The following is a 20,443-nucleotide window of genomic DNA, read 5'->3' on the forward strand; positions in this document are numbered from 1 at the left end:
GAAGATACTTCCTGGATCATCTGTCCATCTTTATATGGTAGTACACATCCTTAAGAACGATTGAGCACAGCCAGTCATTCTCCCTTAGAAGAGGAAAAAAGTACAGTTTTGTACCTACCATAAATGTAGATGTCCGATAGATATGCAACTGCAGTCATAACATATGGGTTGTCCTGCCTCAGGCAGCCCTCGGTCGGCCGGATTCCAAAGTCTGGGTCCGACGTCGGCTGATGACGCATTTCTCTCCGACGTCAGAGCGGCTGGAGTACATAAGCATCAGCAGACACCATCTTCTTCAGTGTTTCTTGCCCCAGATGCCAGGTGCCCTCCAAGGAAGGCTGTAATCAAATTGGAAGATAAAACAGGTTTCCAGACAAATAAATAAGCAACAAACAGATACACCATAACAGATATCCCCAGCTAAGGATAACAGGGATAGGAGTGGACCCAAGGCATAGAGGGGAAGGAGGGAGGGAAAACCCGACTGCAGTTGCATATCTATCGGACATCTACATTTATGGTAGGCACAAAACTGTACTATGTCCGTCAAGAATGCAACTGCAGTCATAACATATGGGTTGAATACCATAGCTTAGCTGGGGGAGGTGGAATGCTCTAAGAAAAGGATGGTGTAGCTATCAGTCCCTGCAGGACTGCCGAAGCAAAGCCTGCTCTGGATCTGGAATATAGAGGAAGGTTGTAGTGTTTGGAAAATGTATGCACGGAGCTCCATGTAGCAGCTTCTAGAATGTCTTTTGTAGGCACCCCTCTTAAGAATGCTGTAGAGGTGGCTGTAGCTCTGGTGGAGTGTGGTCTGACATTGGCTGGCACACTCTTTCCATGGAAGGAATAACAGAATCTGATGCAATGTCCAATCCATTTTGAAATTGTTTGTTTGGAAATTGCTTTTCCTTGTACTCCAGGGGCGTAAGCTACAAAAAGCTGATCAGACTTCCTACTGTTCTTGGTTCTGTCCAGGTAGTAGCGAAGTTGTCTGTGAATGTCCAAGGTATGCAACAGTCTTTCCCCTTTGTTCTCAGGATTGGGAAAGAAAGTAGGCAGGTGAATAGCTTGATTTAAAGAAACCCTAGATACCACTTTTGGGAGAAAGGTAGGGTTGGTTCGTAAGGAGACCCTGTCTCTGTGAAAAGTTGTGAACGGTGGTATAGCCATTAGGGCCTGTAATTCCAAAACCCTTCTTGCTGAGGTAATGGCCAACAGGAAAGCTGTCTTCCAGGAAAGAAATTGTAAATCCACAGAAGCTGCTGGCTCAAAGGGAGGTAGAGTCAATTTTTCTAGAACAAAGTTGAGGTCCCAAGCTGGTACTGGTGCCTTTCTTGGGGGCTTTATATTCTTGATTCCTCTAAGAAATTGCCTTAACAAAGGATGTGAAAACACAGGTGGATCAGTGTTGTATCTAGCTGAGATAGCTGAAGCATGTATTTTTATAGAGGAGTATGAGAGTCCATTATGTAGCACATCTGCCAAATATTCCAGAATGAGTGGGATGCTCAAAAGTGATGCATCATGGCCCTTGGTGGTATTCCAAATGCTGAATCTCTTCCATTTGGCTGAGTAAACCTTTCTGGTGGATGGTCTGCTTGCTTCTGTCAGTATCCGCTGAACTTCCATGGAAAGAGGTAGGTTGAGGTTATTCATGGGATCTCCCAAGCTGTTAGCTGTAGCGTCTGGATGCTGGGATGAACTGTCCTGAAGTTGTGTTGAGTCAAAAGTTGGGGCCATTGGGGGAGGGCCCACGTTTTGTTGTGACATATGCTCCGTAGTAGTGGGTACCAGTGTTGTCTTGGCCAGTCTGGAGCTATTAGGATCCCCTTGGGCTGCTCTGCTTTGATCTTTAGTAACAGTGTGGTCATCAGCGGCAGAGGTGGAAATGCATAGATTTTTAGGGAGCTCCAGTTGAATGAGAGAGCATCTATTTTCCATGCTTGTGGATGATATGTCCTTGAACAGAACTTTTGTAATGGATGATTGAGGTGGGAGGCAAATAGGTCTACGTCCGGCCTGCCCCATGTCGAAGTGAGTCATATAAAGATTTCTGGATGTAACCTCCATTCGTGGGGGTCTAGGAAATTCCTGCTTAGACTGTCCGCCAGAACATCGTCTTTGCCTGGAACAAACTGGGACTGCAACTGTATGTTTAGGCTCAGTGATTTTTCCCAAAGATTCATTGTCAGTCTGCAAAGGGGGTAAGAATAAGTGCCCCCCTGCTTGTTTATGTACCACATCACAGTGGTGTTGTCTGTCCGTATTAGTAGGTGGTCTGGTTGTAGTTGTTGTCCGAAGGCTTCGATGGCATGCATTACTGCCAGCGTTTCTTTTTGGTTGATATGCAGATGTGTTTCCTTTGGAGACCATTGTCCTTGAATACATCTGCCCTCCATGTGCGCCCCCCATCCAAGATCTGAGGCGTCTGTGGTCATGGTCTGCGTTATCTGAGGTTTTTTGAATTACATACCTGTGTTTGACTGGCTTACTGAGGCCCACCATAGAAATTCCTTTTGAAGACATGGAATGAGCGGTATGGTTGCTTCTAGGTTGTTGCTGTGTTGAGACCATAAGCTTTTTAGGTACCATTGAAGCTTTCATGTGTAGTCTTGCTAGTGGAACCAGGAGAATGCAGGATGCCATGTAACCCAGGGCCTGTAGGAATCTCCTTGCAGTCATCTGGGTGAGCTTTGCTAAACTTTTGAAGTAATGAGTTAACTTCTTTTGCTTGTCTTCTGTCAGGTAAGCCATTTGAGAGGCTGTGTCTAGTTTGGCTCCTAAGAAGGTAATTTGCTGGGATGGCTGAAGTCTTGACTTTTGAAAGTTGACTGTGTATCCCACAGCCTGTAGCAAATGTATGACATAATTCAAGTTTTTTGTCAAAGTTAGTTTGTCGTCCGCTTGTATGAGGCAGTCATCCAGGTACGGGTAGATTTGAATCCCTTGGAGCCTGCAATGTGCAACTACTGATGCCAGGCATTTCGTGAATACTCTGGGCGCAGTAGATAAGCCAAATGGCAATGCTGAGAATTGATAATGCTCTGGCCCTGCAAGAAATCTGAGGTATCTTCTGCAGCTGTGTCTGATAGGGACATGCAGGTATGCCTCCTTGAGGTCCAGAGTAATCAGCCAAGACCCCTTGCCCAGCATGGGAAGGAGTTGCTGTAGAGTCAGCATTTTGAACTTTGGTACTATGAGAAAAGTGTTTAAAGCGGACAAGTCCAGTATTGGTCTCCATTGAGTTTCTTTTCTTGGAACAAGGAACAGTCTTGAGTAAAACCCCTGACCTTGTTCTTGTTGTGGAATTTTTTCTATTGCCTTGATCTGAGCAAGCAGAGAAATTTGCTTGATAGCCTCTGCCCTCTGATTTTGTGGAAGGTTTGGCATGCCTAGTTTTCTTGGCAAGGTATGAAAATGGAACCTGTAACCGTGGTCTATAATGTACAAAATCCAACTAAATAAAATCCAAAAAAAACGAAACCATAAAAATACTGGTCAAAGAAGGAAACAGTCCATGCAGCTTGCAATTAGCAGAAATAAAAGGCACAAACAAGAATGCTGTGCACTGTGAAGGCAAAACGAATGCAATGGTAAAAACCACTCAAAACAGCAAAATAGCGTAATAAACTTTACTTAATACACGCTTTCGTCAAAGACTTCTTCAGAATACATTAAAAATCCACAATCACTGTTTAAATAATCATCTCAATAATTAACATCCAATTATTCAATAAATGTGGACATTTACTTAAAAAGACATACTAGTTAAAAAATTCCATTACTATATTTTTGTCAATAGATAGTTTGTTGTTTTTTAAAAAACATTTGATGTTTATTGAATCATTTAGACCGGGGGGTTGGTCTGATTTCAATCTTATTTGCCACAGAGTCTCCCTCTGTTCGACAAAATTTTTGAAATCACCCCCCCTCAAGTCTGAATGACAAACTTCTAGTACTGAAAAAAGAATTTTTAAAATTATGACAAACAAGAGAATGTTTAAATAAAGCATTATTTGTATCCTTACTTTTAATACTGTACAGATGTTCACGTATTCTAGTTTTTAAACATCTGGTTGTCATTCCTATATAAAATGAAGTGCAACTACTACAAAAACTAATATATATAACACCTTTGGTATTACAGTTAACATACTGTGGTACCTCAATAGTTCTATCCATGGTGTCAATTGCAATGTAGGGGCCTTGCAGAATGAATCTACACATGTTACATCCAAGACAAGGAAACATACCCTTCATTTGTGTGGTGCTGATTTCTGCAGTTTTACTGTGGCCGTTACTTTCTAAAGCTCTTTTAATATTATAACTGTTCCTTAAAACAAAGTTGGGCTGTTCCCCAACTGTTTGACTAATATCCAGGTTACCCTGTAAAATTCTCCAGTTTTTTCTCAAAACTTGTTTAATATGTTCACTATCTATAGTCATGTCTAAAGAGCAGACTACTTTTTTATTTTCTACGTCATTTAATATTCCTGAAGTAGAAAAACTGTCTTTATTGTTTAATATAGCCTGATAGTGAGTACTACGTTTTTCCAACACTTCTTTTTTTATAGTTTCCAAAAACAAAATGTCATATCCCCTGTTAATAAACATGTCGTTAATGAAATCCACTTCTTCATAAAAGTCACTGTCTTTTGTAGTCATTCGACTGGCTCTTATGAATTGCCCTTTTGGTATATTCTTTATAGTGTGGGTTGGATGTCCACTTTTGAAATGCAAGTAACTGTTGGTGAATGTTTCTTTTCTAAAGATGCCACTATGAAATCTTGATTCTGACAAATCCCACCAAAAGAGAATGTCTAAAAAGCTAATTTTCAAGCCTGTTTCTCCCTTAGTAAATTTTAAAAATTCAACTGTGTTGTTAATAGCTTTAAGAAATTGAAGAACTGTGTCATTATTTCCTTTAATAATAAATACCAAGTCATCCACGAATCTATAATATAATAAAATATTGAAAATGTTTTTTATAGGTTTAAGAAATTCTTCTTCCCACCATGACATTACAAGATTAGCATACGAAGGAGCGGCTGGTGACCCCATGGCCACCCCTCTTCTTTGTCTATAATAGGTGTCACCAAAAATAAAATAATTATGGTGTAATAAAATATCCAGAAACCTACAAATAGTAGAAATCTGTCCTGTTTCATATTTTTTATTTTTGCTTAAGAACTGTCGTATAGCTTCGACCCCTTCTTCGTGGGGGATGCATGTGTATAAAGAAACCACATCCAAACTGAAAATAATGTGTTGAGTGGGATCAAATATATTGCTCTCATTAAATTCTTTAAGTTTTTCTAAAAAATGCCAAGAGTCCTTTATGAATGATTCTTGTTGTGAAACCAATGGTCCTAGGGTGGCATCTATAACTAAAGAAATTCCCTCTGTAACTGAATGAGGTGATGAGACGATGGGTCTAAAAGGGGGGTCCGTTGAATTTTTGTGTATCTTCGGTATCCCGAAGAAAATCCCTATTCGGGGATTATGATTCACACAAAAATCGTACACTTCCAAATAAATTTCGCTAGACATGAGGGCGTCATATAAAAATGAATGAATAGTTTTAAATTTCTTATTTATTTCATAAAGTGGAACTACCTCATATTCATCAATATTATTTAATATTTCAAGCATTTTATGTTTATATGACTCTTGTGTCATTATAACTAGATTCCCACCCTTATCACTTCTCATAAATCTGATGGTGTCATTTTTCTTTCGCAACTCATTAAATGCCTTTCTGTCCTTAAATGATAGATTGTGATTGACTTTAATGTTCTTATTTAAGGTGTTCTCTAATTCCTGTATACAAATGTCCTCAAACACTTTCATAGTGTGATTTAGTTGTGGATTAAAAGTAGAGGGTTTAATAAGACTTTTTTCTGTCATGGAAATATCGTGCATTAAATAATGTAAATTTAATTTCCTCACATATTTCTTAACATCCACTACAGTTTTGCTATAGTCAGCTCTCTTTGTTGGCACAAAATTAAGACCTAGTTTTAAAACATTTATTTCATGCTTATTAAAAACTATGTCAGTTAAATTAATGATTTCAAAATCATTAGTTTGCAAATTTAAGTTTCGTCCGCTGAAGAACTTGATCCCAGGAATGTGCGACTCCTGGTTGACATTGTCCTTTTTTCCAGGGGTGTTTTCTTCCCAAAAAAATTAGATGTTTTCAATACTTTGGTACCAGAAGCTTTATTAACACAGCCTGCTTTGCCTTTAGTAGTATTGTTTTCATTAGAGTCATTCAATAAAACGTTGTCAACTGGTTCAGCCTCCACAGAATGAAGAGCTTTGTCATTAGTGGCCCCATTCAAAGCCATGTCCGTACTGTTAGTTTTATCAAGACCGTTGATTGGTCCAATAGCGTAACTAGTATTACGGCCAAGGCCTTTGGTCTTAGGGCCTTGCATTGCATGATAATTACGCATGTTGCCCCTTTCAGGCTGCTGCCTTTTAAAGTTATTCTCTCTATGCCCTGGCACAAAATGATTGAAAGCAGACTTAGATTCATAAGCTGTAATGTCCCTTAATAGTTTTGAATGTTTTCTGTTAATAACCTCGCCCGCATGTTTTTCTAGGTCGTCACTCATTTTATCAAATAATTCCACTTGTTTATTTTTGTCAAGACATAAAGTTTTAATTTCGCTTTCCAAGAAACAAATGTCTTCTTTTAAACTTTTTATTTTTTCTAGATTATTGTCAATCAATAGTCTCAAAAAGGACTGCCCTGCTTCGTTAAAAAAATTAACTAACACTTGAAACATCGGGTCTCCGATAGAAACACCGTTGGGGCATTTGAAAAATCTCAATCCCTTCGGTGTTATACCAAGCTCTAGACATCGCTCAAAATAACAATTTTCAATGAAAATAGAGCGGTGTCTTTTCAACAAGTTACCCAACAATTCAATTTTCTGGTTAAACTCTTCGTTATTAATAGTGAGTACATACCCCGTTTGTCCACCAAAGGGATTGTCAAGACAGTCTAAAATAGGTCGTAAACCAGGTTCTTTCCGTTGTAATAATCCACGGTCACCTTCTGTGTTGCCGCTAACTCTTGTTGGTTGATTTCCAGAATGAAAGTTGGTCTCGCTGGTATCGACAACTGTATCCAGCGCTATTTTCATTGAAAATTGTTATTTTGAGCGATGTCTAGAGCTTGGTATAACACCGAAGGGATTGAGATTTTTCAAATGCCCCAACGGTGTTTCTATCGGAGACCCGATGTTTCAAGTGTTAGTTAATTTTTTTAACGAAGCAGGGCAGTCCTTTTTGAGACTATTGATTGACAATAATCTAGAAAAAATAAAAAGTTTAAAAGAAGACATTTGTTTCTTGGAAAGCGAAATTAAAACTTTATGTCTTGACAAAAATAAACAAGTGGAATTATTTGATAAAATGAGTGACGACCTAGAAAAACATGCGGGCGAGGTTATTAACAGAAAACATTCAAAACTATTAAGGGACATTACAGCTTATGAATCTAAGTCTGCTTTCAATCATTTTGTGCCAGGGCATAGAGAGAATAACTTTAAAAGGCAGCAGCCTGAAAGGGGCAACATGCGTAATTATCATGCAATGCAAGGCCCTAAGACCAAAGGCCTTGGCCGTAATACTAGTTACGCTATTGGACCGATCAACGGTCTTGATAAAACTAACAGTACGGACATGGCTTTGAATGGGGCCACTAATGACAAAGCTCTTCATTCTGTGGAGGCTGAACCAGTTGATAACGTTTTATTGAATGACTCCAATGAAAACAATACTACCAAAGGCAAAGCAGGCTGTGTTAATAAAGCTTCTAGTACCAAAGTATTGAAAACATCTAATTTTTTTGGGAAGAAAACACCCCTGGAAAAAAGGACAATGTCAACCAGGAGTCGCACATTCCTGGGATCAAGTTCTTCAGCGGACGAAACTTAAATTTGCAAACTAATGATTTTGAAATCATTAATTTAACTGACATAGTTTTTAATAAACATGAAATAAATGTTTTAAAACTAGGTCTTAATTTTGTGCCAACAAAGAGAGCTGACTATAGCAAAACTGTAGTGGATGTTAAGAAATATGTGAGGAAATTAAATTTACATTATTTAATGCACGATATTTCCATGACAGAAAAAAGTCTTATTAAACCCTCTACTTTTAATCCACAACTAAATCACACTATGAAAGTGTTTGAGGACATTTGTATACAGGAATTAGAGAACACCTTAAATAAGAACATTAAAGTCAATCACAATCTATCATTTAAGGACAGAAAGGCATTTAATGAGTTGCGAAAGAAAAATGACACCATCAGATTTATGAGAAGTGATAAGGGTGGGAATCTAGTTATAATGACACAAGAGTCATATAAACATAAAATGCTTGAAATATTAAATAATATTGATGAATATGAGGTAGTTCCACTTTATGAAATAAATAAGCAATTTTAAACTATTCATTCATTTTTATATGACGCCCTCATGTCTAGCGAAATTAATTTGGAAGTGTACGATTTTTGTGTGAATCATAATCCCCGAATAGGGATTTTCTTCGGGATACCGAAGATACACAAAAATTCAACGGACCCCCCTTTTAGACCCATCGTCTCATCACCTCATTCAGTTACAGAGGGAATTTCTTTAGTTATAGATGCCACCCTAGGACCATTGGTTTCACAACAAGAATCATTCATAAAGGACTCTTGGCATTTTTTAGAAAAACTTAAAGAATTTAATGAGAGCAATATATTTGATCCCACTCAACACATTATTTTCAGTTTGGATGTGGTTTCTTTATACACATGCATCCCCCACGAAGAAGGGTCAAGCTATACGACAGTTCTTAAGCAAAAATAAAAAAATATGAAACAGGACAGATTTCTACTATTTGTAGGTTTCTGGATATTGTATTACACCATAATTATTTTATTTTTGGTGACACCTATTATAGACAAAGAAGAGGGGTGGCCATGGGGTCACCAGCTCCTTCGTATGCTAATCTTGTAATGTCATGGTGGGAAGAAGAATTTCTTAAACCTATAAAAAACATTTTCAATATTTTATTATATTATAGATTCGTGGATGACTTGGTATTTATTATTAAAGGAAATAATGACACAGTTCTTCAATTTCTTAAAGCTATTAACAACACAGTTGAATTTTTAAAATTTACTAAGGGAGAAACAGGCTTGAAAATTAGCTTTAGACATTCTCTTTGGTGGATTTGTCAGAATCAAGATTTCATAGTGGCATCTTTAGAAAAGAAACATTCACCAACAGTTACTTGCATTTCAAAAGTGGACATCCAACCCACACTATAAAGAATATACCAAAAGGGCAATTCATAAGAGCCAGTCGAATGACTACAAAAGACAGTGACTTTTATGAAGAAGTGGATTTCATTAACGACATGTTTATTAACAGGGGATATGACATTTTGTTTTTGGAAACTATAAAAAAAGAAGTGTTGGAAAAACGTAGTACTCACTATCAGGCTATATTAAACAATAAAGACAGTTTTTCTACTTCAGGAATATTAAATGACGTAGAAAATAAAAAAGTAGTCTGCTCTTTAGACATGACTATAGATAGTGAACATATTAAACAAGTTTTGAGAAAAAACTGGAGAATTTTACAGGGTAACCTGGATATTAGTCAAACAGTTGGGGAACAGCCCAACTTTGTTTTAAGGAACAGTTATAATATTAAAAGAGCTTTAGAAAGTAATGGCCACAATAAAACTGCAGAAATCAGCACCACACAAATGAAGGGTATGTTTCCTTGTCTTGGATGTAACATGTGTAGATTCATTCTGCAAGGCCCCTACATTGCAATTGACACCATGGATAGAACTATTGAGGTACCACAGTATGTTAACTGTAATACCAAAGGTGTTATATATATTAGTTTTTGTAGTAGTTGCACTTCATTTTATATAGGAATGACAACCAGATGTTTAAAAACTAGAATACGTGAACATCTGTACAGTATTAAAAGTAAGGATACAAATAATGCTTTATTTAAACATTCTCTTGTTTGTCATAATTTTAAAAAATTCCTTTTTTCAGTACTAGAAGTTTGTCATTCAGACTTGAGGGGGGGTGATTTCAAAAATTTTGTCGAACAGAGGGAGACTCTGTGGCAAATAAGATTGAAATCAGACCAACCCCCCGGTCTAAATGATTCAATAAACATCAAATGTTTTTTAAAAAACAACAAACTATCTATTGACAAAAATATAGTAATGGAATTTTTTAACTAGTATGTCTTTTTAAGTAAATGTCCACATTTATTGAATAATTGGATGTTAATTATTGAGATGATTATTTAAACAGTGATTGTGGATTTTTAATGTATTCTGAAGAAGTCTTTGACGAAAGCGTGTATTAAGTAAAGTTTATTACGCTATTTTGCTGTTTTGAGTGGTTTTTACCATTGCATTCGTTTTGTCTTCACAGTGCACAGCATTCTTGTTTGTGCCTTTTATTTCTGGAATGTACAAAATCCATTTGTCCTTTGTCAGTTTGTGCCAATTTTTTTGTAAACAGAGATAATTTTCCGCCCAAAGGAGCTTCTGCTTGTTCCTTGGTCAGCGGAACTAGAGGAAAGTCATTGAGATTGTCCCTGTGTGGCGGAAGAAACCCGTGTCACTTCTTTGGTTTGCTGGTTACCATTGTCGTCCCCTGTAGGATCCTCTGTATTGGCCTCTTCCTCGGGCATGCCTGTTTTTGCCCCTTTGAAATCTTTCAGGATTAGGAAAGGACCAGTTTTTAGAAGGCCAGTTCCTGCTGAATCTGGGTGGCTGAACCTGGAGGAAATCTCTGACTGTCTGAACTGACTTGGCTTTTTCCTCAATGGACTTTAACACATCTTTAGCATTAGCACCAAAAAGCTTGTTCTTTTCCAAGGGTGCATCAAGAAGTTTTGCCTTAACATGATCTGGTAAAGGTTGTTCTTTTAACCATGCATGTCTACGAATGACTGCCCCTGTCATAGCTGCCCTACATGAAGCTTCCAATGCATCATATCCACACTGAAGAAAATGATTGCTAACTTGCTGAGAATTGTGCACAGCCTCCTGCAAAGACTTCCTATCTAAAGGTTCAGGGGAGGCCAATCTTTTCTGTAAATCATCTAAGAGGAAATCCTGATATTGAAACATGTGAAAGAGACAATTGAGAGCTCTCATAGATAAAGTAGTGGAGGTGTAAACCTTCTTCCCCCATCTCTCTAAAGACCTTGCTTCCCTGTCGGAAGGCAAAGGGTTTTTGGAGGTGGTAGCTGTTACCCCTTTAGGCCCCTGGGAAATTGTTTCTAAATCAACAGCATGGGCCCTAAAGAAATGAGAATGGGTTTCTGGGATCCTATAGTATCTGTCAGGCTTGACAGGAGCAGGAGGAAGAGTATCAGGGGTAACACTGGAGTCAGAGTATAAATCATCCAAAACATCAAGCACAGGAGGTATAGCTAAGGGTCTGTGTTGGGGCTTTTTAAGGAAGGTTCGAAGGCGCTTTCTGGAATCTGAATATTCCTGGCCTTGCCACTTAAAATGCTCCCCTCATGGAATGCAGAACTTCCCCAAAAGACATATCGTCAGGAGGAGAAGCCGAGGGAATGGAGTCCTCTGCATCCGAATCCTCATAGGTCTGGAAGGGCTCTTCCTGGCTTTCGGAGTGAACAGAGTCCTCAGAATCTTCATCTGTTGGAAGAGGGTCAGAGGGTTCAACCCTGGGCCTCTTATCAGGAGGAGGCTGGGATCCTCTCTCAGGATGGGCCTGGGAACCTCTGATCAGGGAAATTACATCTGCGGCCATAGCCATGATTTGAGTTTCAGGAGTAGGCTGAGGTAAGGTTTTAGCAGAAAGATGCTTGGACTTGCTGGCTGCCTTGGCACGTGTGTAGGCCTTGATAGACATGGACATGGGAGGCCTAGCCGCTCCACGTGCAGGAGTGACCTTATCAACAGCAATGGTCTCGGGCATTTCCTCGGTTTCAGTATCCGGAGGAAAGTCAATAACTGGCATCGGAGTGGCCTCCGGTATCGGAGGTATTGGTAATGCGGTGTCTTCGGTTCGGAGCGGTGGAATAACTGCCTCAGAGGGAACCGGAGCACTCGCGGTTAGTTTTGGCGTGGTGTCGGTGAAAGACGCGGGCCGAGGATGTCAGTCCCGGTCTTTTCGTTTCTTAGGAGTCTGCGTTGTTGGATGTTCCGACGGCATCGTATAGTCAAATTTATCGCCGAAAAAGTCTTCAGCGAACTCCACCCGGCGCCTGAGAGTGCGCTTATTGAAGCGAGCACAGGCGGCACAGGCCGAGACGTCGTGGTCTGGGCCAAGGCAAGGGAGGCAGTGAGAGTGGAAATCCTTATGAGGTATTTGTTTACCACAAGACAAACAATTATTTACTTTTTCAGTAATTTCTGACATCGGCTGAGGCAAGAAAAGGTCCCCAACGGGGTACTTAGCTTTTTTGATGACTTCGGTTTCGAAGAATACAGGAGCTGACTGACCGGCACTTGCGAACTGCTTCTGCTTCGGGCACCGCGCGGCAAGAAAGACTGAAGAAGATGGCATCGGCTGATGCTTATGTACTCCAGCCACTCTGATGTCGGAGAGAAATGCGACATCAGCCGACGTCGGACCCAGACTTTGGAATCCGGCCGACCGAGGGCTGCCTGAGGCAGGACAACCCATATGTTATGACTGCAGTTGCATTCTTGAAGGACATCAGACTGCATCATGACCATTCACAATTTTATTTTTATAAGAATTTTGTTTCAGTAACTTCAGTGCAGAATTAGCCTTAGGGTCCCAGTTTTTCTTCGACACTAGAAGAACCTTGGGTAAATTCTGGATCCTCTTGGATGACCCAATTGTTTAGAAGCTTCATTTTTGAAGTGTGGAAGGGAATGAAACAGCCTCTGGTTATGATCCTCTGCACCCATTTGTCTTGGGTGATGAATGCCCAGGCTGTTGGATGCACAGAAAAGTGCACTCCCAACTGTCTTCAGAGTGCAGTCGGACAAAGTACAGTTGTGTACACTTATCATAAATGTAGATGTTAGAGTGTATTCACTGTTGCAGTCATCACACTTGGGTTATTTGCCTGCAGATAGCCCTCAGTCGGCCCGAATACCAGAGTATTGGGATTTCTGCATCGGATGCTGTCACCTCTTCCATGACATCAGGTGTATAAAACATGCAGCCGATGCCATTACATCAGTTTTTCTTGCCCCAAATGTCAGGAGCCCCTAAAATAGGAAGCTATTAAATGGTGTGGAACACCTCCAGTAAAAAGTAAATACCAATGCCATAAAATATGGCCATAACAAGGACAGGTAGAAAGGATAGAGAAAGTCAGGGGGCTGGAGGGAAGGAAACTAGGACTGCAACAGTGAATACACTCTAACATCTACATTTATGGTAAATGTACACAATTGTATTATGTTCTTCATGTTTTACTGTTGCAGTCATCACACTTGGGTTGATTCCCAAAGCTGAGGAAGTGTGGAGGCAGCCAACAAGTGTTAGGGTTTGCTAGCAGGCCTTGAAAGACTGCTGTAGCAAATCCATCTCTGGATTTAGAAATAAATATGTAAGTGGTAATGCTTGGCGAAGGTGTGCACAGAACTCCAGGTTACAGCTTCCAGGATGTCCCTGGTAGTGACTCCCCTGAGAAATGCTGTAGAGGATGAGGTAACCCTAGTGGAGTGAGTTCTGATCCTGTGTGGGGTAGGTTTTCCATGGTGCTTGTAGCAGAAATGGATGCAGTGTGCTATCCATTTGGAAATGGTTTGCTTTGAAAGGGCCTTGCCCTCTGCCCCTGTAGCAAAGCTGACTAGCGGCTGGTTAGATTTCCTTAAAGGTTTAGTCCTGTCAAGGTAGAACCTGAGCTGTCTGTGTACATCCAAGGAGTGCAGGATCCTTTCCCCTTTATTCTGAGGATTAGGGAAAAAGGTTGGCAAATTGATGGATTGGTTTAAAGCCACATTGGATACCACCTTGGGCATAAATGATGGGTTAGACCTAAGGGAAACCCTGTCAGCATGGAAAATAATGTAGGGTTCCAGAGCTATTAGTGCCTGCAACTCAGACACTCTTATTGCTGAAGTGATGGCTAGATGTAATACTGTTTTCCAAGAGAGGAATTTTAACTCTGCTGAAGCAGCACGTTTCAAAAGGGGGAAGCGTGAGCTTCTCCAGTACAAAGTTAAGGTCCCAAGCTGGGGTGGGAGCTCTCCTAGGGGGCCTTAAATTGTTAGCACCTCTCAGGAACTGTTTGATGAGAGGGTGAGAAAAGAGAGGTGGCTCAGTATTATAATGAGCTGAGATGGCAGAGGCATGAATCTTGATGGATGAGAACGATAGGCCTCTGTGGAGCAGCTCTGCTAAGTAATCAAAGATTTGAGGTAAGGTGGGCACGGTTGTGTCCTCTCCTTGAGACAGACTCCAAGAACAATATCTTTTCCACTTCTCAACAAAGGATATCCTAGTACTAGGCCTTCTGGCTTCAAGGATGAAGTCCAGCACCCGTTTGCTGAGGGTTACTGGTGGTGTATTCAAGGGATAAGCCAGGCTGCAAGGTTTTAAGGTTTGCAGTTTTGGATGCAAAATTAGTCCCCCCCCCCTGCTGAGACAGCAGGGAAGGAGTCTGATGTAGGTGCCAAGGTGGCACTGTTGTCTGAGTAGGAGTGGGTACCAGTGTTGGCATGGCCAGTCTGGGGCTATGAGGATTGTCCTCGGCCTGTCCTGTTTGATCTTGAGTAGTACTTTTGAGAGGAGGGGCAGAGGAGGAAAGGCATAAGAGTTTTTTTCCATGTAAAGGATAGGGCATCCACCTTCCAGGCTCTGCTGTGAGGATTCCTGGTACGAAATTTGCTCAACTGGTGGTTTGGGGGAAGGGGGTCCACCTTCGATGTACCCCGCCTCTGGATTAGAAGTTTGAATGAGTTGGGTTCCAGTTTCCACTTGTGTGGGTCCAAGTAGATTTTGGCTCAAGTTGTCTGCCCGTGAGTTTGCCTAGCAGGAATTAAGCTTGCAGGTGCACTTGGTTGCTCAAGGCTGTGTTCCACAGAGCCATGGCTAATCTGCAGAGTGGGTAGGAATGGGTTTCCCCCTGCTTGTTTATGTACCACATAACTGCAGTGTTGTCTGTTTTTATCAATAGTTGTCCTGGAAGAATAAGGCCTTTGAAGGCTGTCAGAGCATTCTGTACAGCTAACATTTCTTTTTGATTGATATGCAGGTGCATTTCCTTTGGGCTCCATTTGCCATGAATGCATCGTTCTGATGTGTCTGTTAGGGTTTGGACAATGAGGGGTTGAGTGAAAGGAAGTCCCTTGTTGTGGTTGCATGCCTCTGCCCACCAAAGGGACTCTGCCCTTAGACAAGGTAGGATAGGGATCATTGTTTCCAGATCCTGAGAATGTTGACACCAGAGACTTTTTCAAGTACCACTGAAGTTTCATCATATGCAGTCTTGCATATGGAATTAGCAGAATGCATGAGGCCATGAACCCTAGGGCTTGCAGTATTTTCCTTGCAGACAGCTGGGTTTTTGTGGCCATTGGTTTGAAGTAGTTTGTCAAATAGACCTGTTTTTCTTGAGTGAGGTATGCCATCTGGGAAATTGTGTTCAAGCTTCCTCCCAAGAATACAATTTTTTTGGCTGGGCACCAGTTGTGATTTCTTTTTGTTGATGGTGTACCCCAATGAAGTTAGGAGTCTTTTTTACAAATGCCAGGTGCTGAAAGTAGCAATTCCTGACTGTCTGCCTGAATCAGGCAATCATCCAAAAATGGGTAAATTTGAATATTTCTCGGACTGCAGTATGCAATGGCTGGAGCCAGGCACTTTGTGAATACTCTGGGCATAGTAGAGGAGCCAAAGGGAAGAGCAGAGAGCTGATTGTGCATAGAGCCTGCCCTGAAACGTAGATATTTCCTGCAAGACTCCCTTATGGGGACTGACAGATCCAGGATAGAGCACCACGAGCTCCCTTTTCTGGGCACCAGGAACAGTCTGGAATAGAAACCCTGTCCCCTTTGTTCTACTGGAACAGGTTGAATAGCCCTGATATTGAGAAAGGAAAGTACTTGCTTTTGAGCTTCCACTCACTGGTTTGGAGGAAGGTCTGGTAACCCGCTTGGGGTCGGCAGTGAGTGGAAATAGAATCTGTATCCCTGGGATACAATGTTTAGAACCCATCGGTCCTAAGTAATGGACATCCAGTTTTTTGCATGAAGGGTGAGCTTTTCTCCTAGGGGTGCAAGTACTTGGACATTGCTGGGAAGGAGGACTGGTTCATAGGCTGGTACTAGGCTATCGGCCCTAGGGCCTATGGAAGCCTAGCCATAACAATTCCCAATTCCCTGGATATTTATTCCCACAATATTTACTTCTCTGGGCCCCTGCCTAGCAGGGCGACTGACATGATCCCCGGGATGAATTTCCCATCTCCCATCCAATCATCAAGGTTCCTTTTGAAGAGGGCCAATGAAGCGTTCTGTTTGACATGTATAGGCAGTCTCTGGGTCAGGAACCTATCCCTCCAGCATGTTTTGTTCATTGTGATGACAAGGTTTAGATCCCTGGAGCGTGTGGCTCTGAGGGATTGGGATTTCTTTAAGTGGAGCATGTCCAACAGCTCAGGAATTGGCATGGCCTTGTATGTTAAGCAGAGATTGCCTCCGAGTAGACAATATGCCACAGAGTATAGCTGGAGTTTTTTTTAGATGGTCAGCATATGGAATCTGCTTTAGGCCTGTGATTCTTTTAGTGAAGTATTTCTTTGGCCTTTCCAGCTGTTGCAGATGTCTTGTGAGGTACATACCAAATGGGGCATTATACTCTATAATGGGTCTAATGAGGGATGAGTACAGTGGGACAATGACCTCCTTTTTTCTGGATGAAAAGCCCTTAGTGATGAGGTGTGCCACATAAAAGGATTTCCTGACTGTTTTGGCGATGTGATTGAGAAGTCACTGTGAACTTTTTCCATAAGGGGGTGGCTTAACATTCCCTGTTTTTGAGGTGGGAGCACTCCATTGTTTAGATCTCTGCATACCCTGAGACTGTAATCTTGGTGGTCTGTTTCACCTGGGTTTGGATTGAGAAGGCCTGGGAGGGACTGGAAAGGACCAGTTTTTAGAAGGCCAGTGCCTACTGAATCTACGTGGCTACACCTGTAAGAAATCTTTGACAGTTTGCATCGATTTTGCTTTTTCCTCCATCTTTTTAAGAACTTTTGCTTTGGTGCCAAACAAACTATCCTGATTTAATGGCACATCTAGTAATTTTGCTTTGAGATGGTCTGGTAACATTTGTTTCTTCAGCCAAGCATACCTTCTCAGTACAGACCCAGTGACAGCAGCCCTGCAAGATGCTTCTAAGGCATCAAACCCACACTGTGAAGTATGTTTACTAACTTGGTTTGCAGAATGCATTAACTCTTGTAAACGTTTCCAAAATGAACTGAGCCTATGCAACTGGTCACCCTTGAAACACCTCCAACTAGAGAAAGCAGTGGCTTACTTCAATTCTAAGTCCTTGAAATCCTCAACTTTCACGCCCCTTCCTGTACCCTTAGAAATCGGACCAAAACTGCACCATGGCTTACAAAAGAAACCAAACAAATGATTTTGCTGAGAAACAAATTTTGGTCTAGATGGCGTTCTTCAAAGGACCCATCTGATCACATAAAATTTACACAACTTAGAAACTCTACTAAAGCATCTATTCTATTAGACAAAAATAAAAACTTCTTCTTTCAACTCCAGTAAACTAACCAACAAAGCCCACAGAAATTCTGGTCAGGGATCAATAGACTCCTTCATCCAGGCAGCACTAAGACACCCACCCCCTCTGGAATAACCCAAGTCACTCACAATCAAATTGCTGACTCCAACAACTTCTTTACTGAAGCTATCCAGTCTCTTGCCAACTCACTACCTCCTGTATCCACGAATCCGCCCCCCTCCTCCTTTACCTCTCCACCCACTTTCCAATTCCAACCTGTCACTACTTCCCTCATCTGTACCCTACTACAAAAACTCAAACCCTCTACCCCCCTCAACAGACCTACCTGCTAAGTATCTTCAAATTGCAGCCAAAAAGTTATTGCTTACCCTATCTCAATCCTAATTAACAGAACCATAAAAGAAAAGGTACCATCCCAACCATCTGGAAAATCTCACATATCCCCCTTCATAAGGGTGGGAACTCTACAGAACTTTCGTCCAATTGCCCTACTCTCTCCATTAGCTAAAATCATGGAAAAATGCATCCACCACCAACTACTTACCACCTTCTTCGAAATGGCCTATTAGCTAGCTCTCAGCATGGCTTTCAACCCTTCCATAGCACTACTATTGCCCTCCTTTCATTTACTGACCACATCAACAAAAACCGTAACAATAATATCTTGTCCTCCGCTATCTTCTTTGATCATTCAAAAGCATTTGGCATGGTTAATCATCAAATACTTTTGAATCTTCTGAAATCCCTCTCATTTGACACAAGCACTACAGTGGTTCAAGTTCTACTTAGATAATAGGCAACAGGCAGTGCTCTCTGGGAAAGCACTATCCACCCCTCTTCCTGTCTCCCTTGGTGTACCCCAAGGATCTTAGGCCCTCTTCTTTTCTCCATCTTTATCAACGATCTAGCTATTAGTATTCCCCAAGCTGTAACCATACAATACGCTGATTCCACTTTAATCTCCTCAGCTACAACTCCATCTGAACTCCATGCCCTCACCAAAAGTGTCTGAGCTTGTAGAAAACTGTTTTTTTACAGCATTGTCTCCTCCTCAACCCTAAAAAGACTAAACTACTGCTATTTACTCCTACACAAAAAGTCCACCCTATTTCATTTCTCTATAAAATCCAAAAATGGCACAGTCACATTTCCAGACACAACAACCAAACTCTTAGGGGTTACTATTGACCACAACCTTAACTATGATACTCGTATCAATACCACAATAAAAATCGGTAAACCAAAAGCTAGGCTCCCTCTACAAAATTAAGTCCTTCCTCACTCCTACAGCCAGAACTACTGCACCCACCTCATCTCCACTCTCTTCTGTGCCTCTCCTATATACACAAATCTGTCAAAAACTAACCTCAACAAGCTGTCAATCTCCTACAACAGTATAGCCAGATTTGCTACCAGCTCCCCATTTAGAACCCATCACTGCCTAAATTTAAACCAACTCTGTTGGCTGGAACTACACAATCAGTTCTTATTTCAGCAACTAATTATTTCCCATAAAATCCTTTATTATCCAGAGAAAACACCAATTCTTACAAATCTTATTAGTCAATACAAAAGACTTTCCAATCTACGCTCAGCTAATAAACTACTAGTATCCACACAAACCCAATAATAAAGCAGGAGTTTCCCTTTTCTCTAATACTGTGGGTAAAAGCTGGAACCTACTGCCTGGTGACCTCACTTGTATCTCCTTTACTTTTCAAAAAGAAACTTAAATTTTATCTTACTGGCCACTGGCTCTGTCCCTGTACCAACCCTGACTAATACTTTCTCTTCCTGTTTTTAACATCAATAATTTTTCCTAAACTATTCCACCTTATATTATTATCACTTCTAAGGTTACTACCTCTAAGTGGGACTTAGCATACCCATGATAGACGTAACAGACATCCTACCTGCTTTTGCTAGAGGGGTAACTTCCCCTTTACTACTCTCTCCTATTCCTGATTTTCTTCTCTTCTATAACTCGTCTCTTTTCCCATTCCTTAGTAATGACTTTGTTGTTCTGGGAATCTCCCTCTTCCTTCTATTACTTTCCCACAGTATAAAAAAAAAAAAAAAACTTAATAGTGAAAATAGGGGAAGGGGTATTTTATCTGTATTTTATCTCAACTGAACTTTAATGTTTTGTACTGTATTTCATCTTAACTGAACCTTAATGTTTTGTAACTGTTATTGTATTTTTGATCTTAAAATTTTGTAATTTTAAACATTTTTAATCTTGTCTGATCCTTGTGGAGCTTTTCTCCCCGGGCCTCTACTGAAAACGGACATATATCCAGCTAGACTAGCCCGGTCAACAAATGTAAAATAAAATAATAAATAAACTGTAAATCTTTATTTTCTGCACAATCTGGAAGCAACACCATTTTTGTTTGATTAGTGCCATAATATGTTGCTGGTACTTCAACATGTGAAACTGGCAATTCAAAGCCCTAATGGCAAGAGTTGCAGAGGTATACACCTTCTTACCCCATCTGTCTAAAGCTCTGGAATCCCTGTCTGAAGGGGTAGGGTTTCTGGCTGTAGTAGCCTTAATGTCTTAAGGTCCCTGGGAAATGGTCTCTGGATCCTCAGAAGGATTCTTAAAGAGAAATTTGTGAGAGACAGGTACTCTGTAGTACCTGTCAGGTTTCCTAGGGGCTGGTGGTA

Source organism: Protopterus annectens, chromosome 8.part0 (genome assembly GCF_019279795.1).
Source record: "Protopterus annectens isolate FY-2018-M chromosome 8.part0, PAN1.0, whole genome shotgun sequence".
Lineage (NCBI taxonomy): Eukaryota > Metazoa > Chordata > Ceratodontiformes > Protopteridae > Protopterus > Protopterus annectens.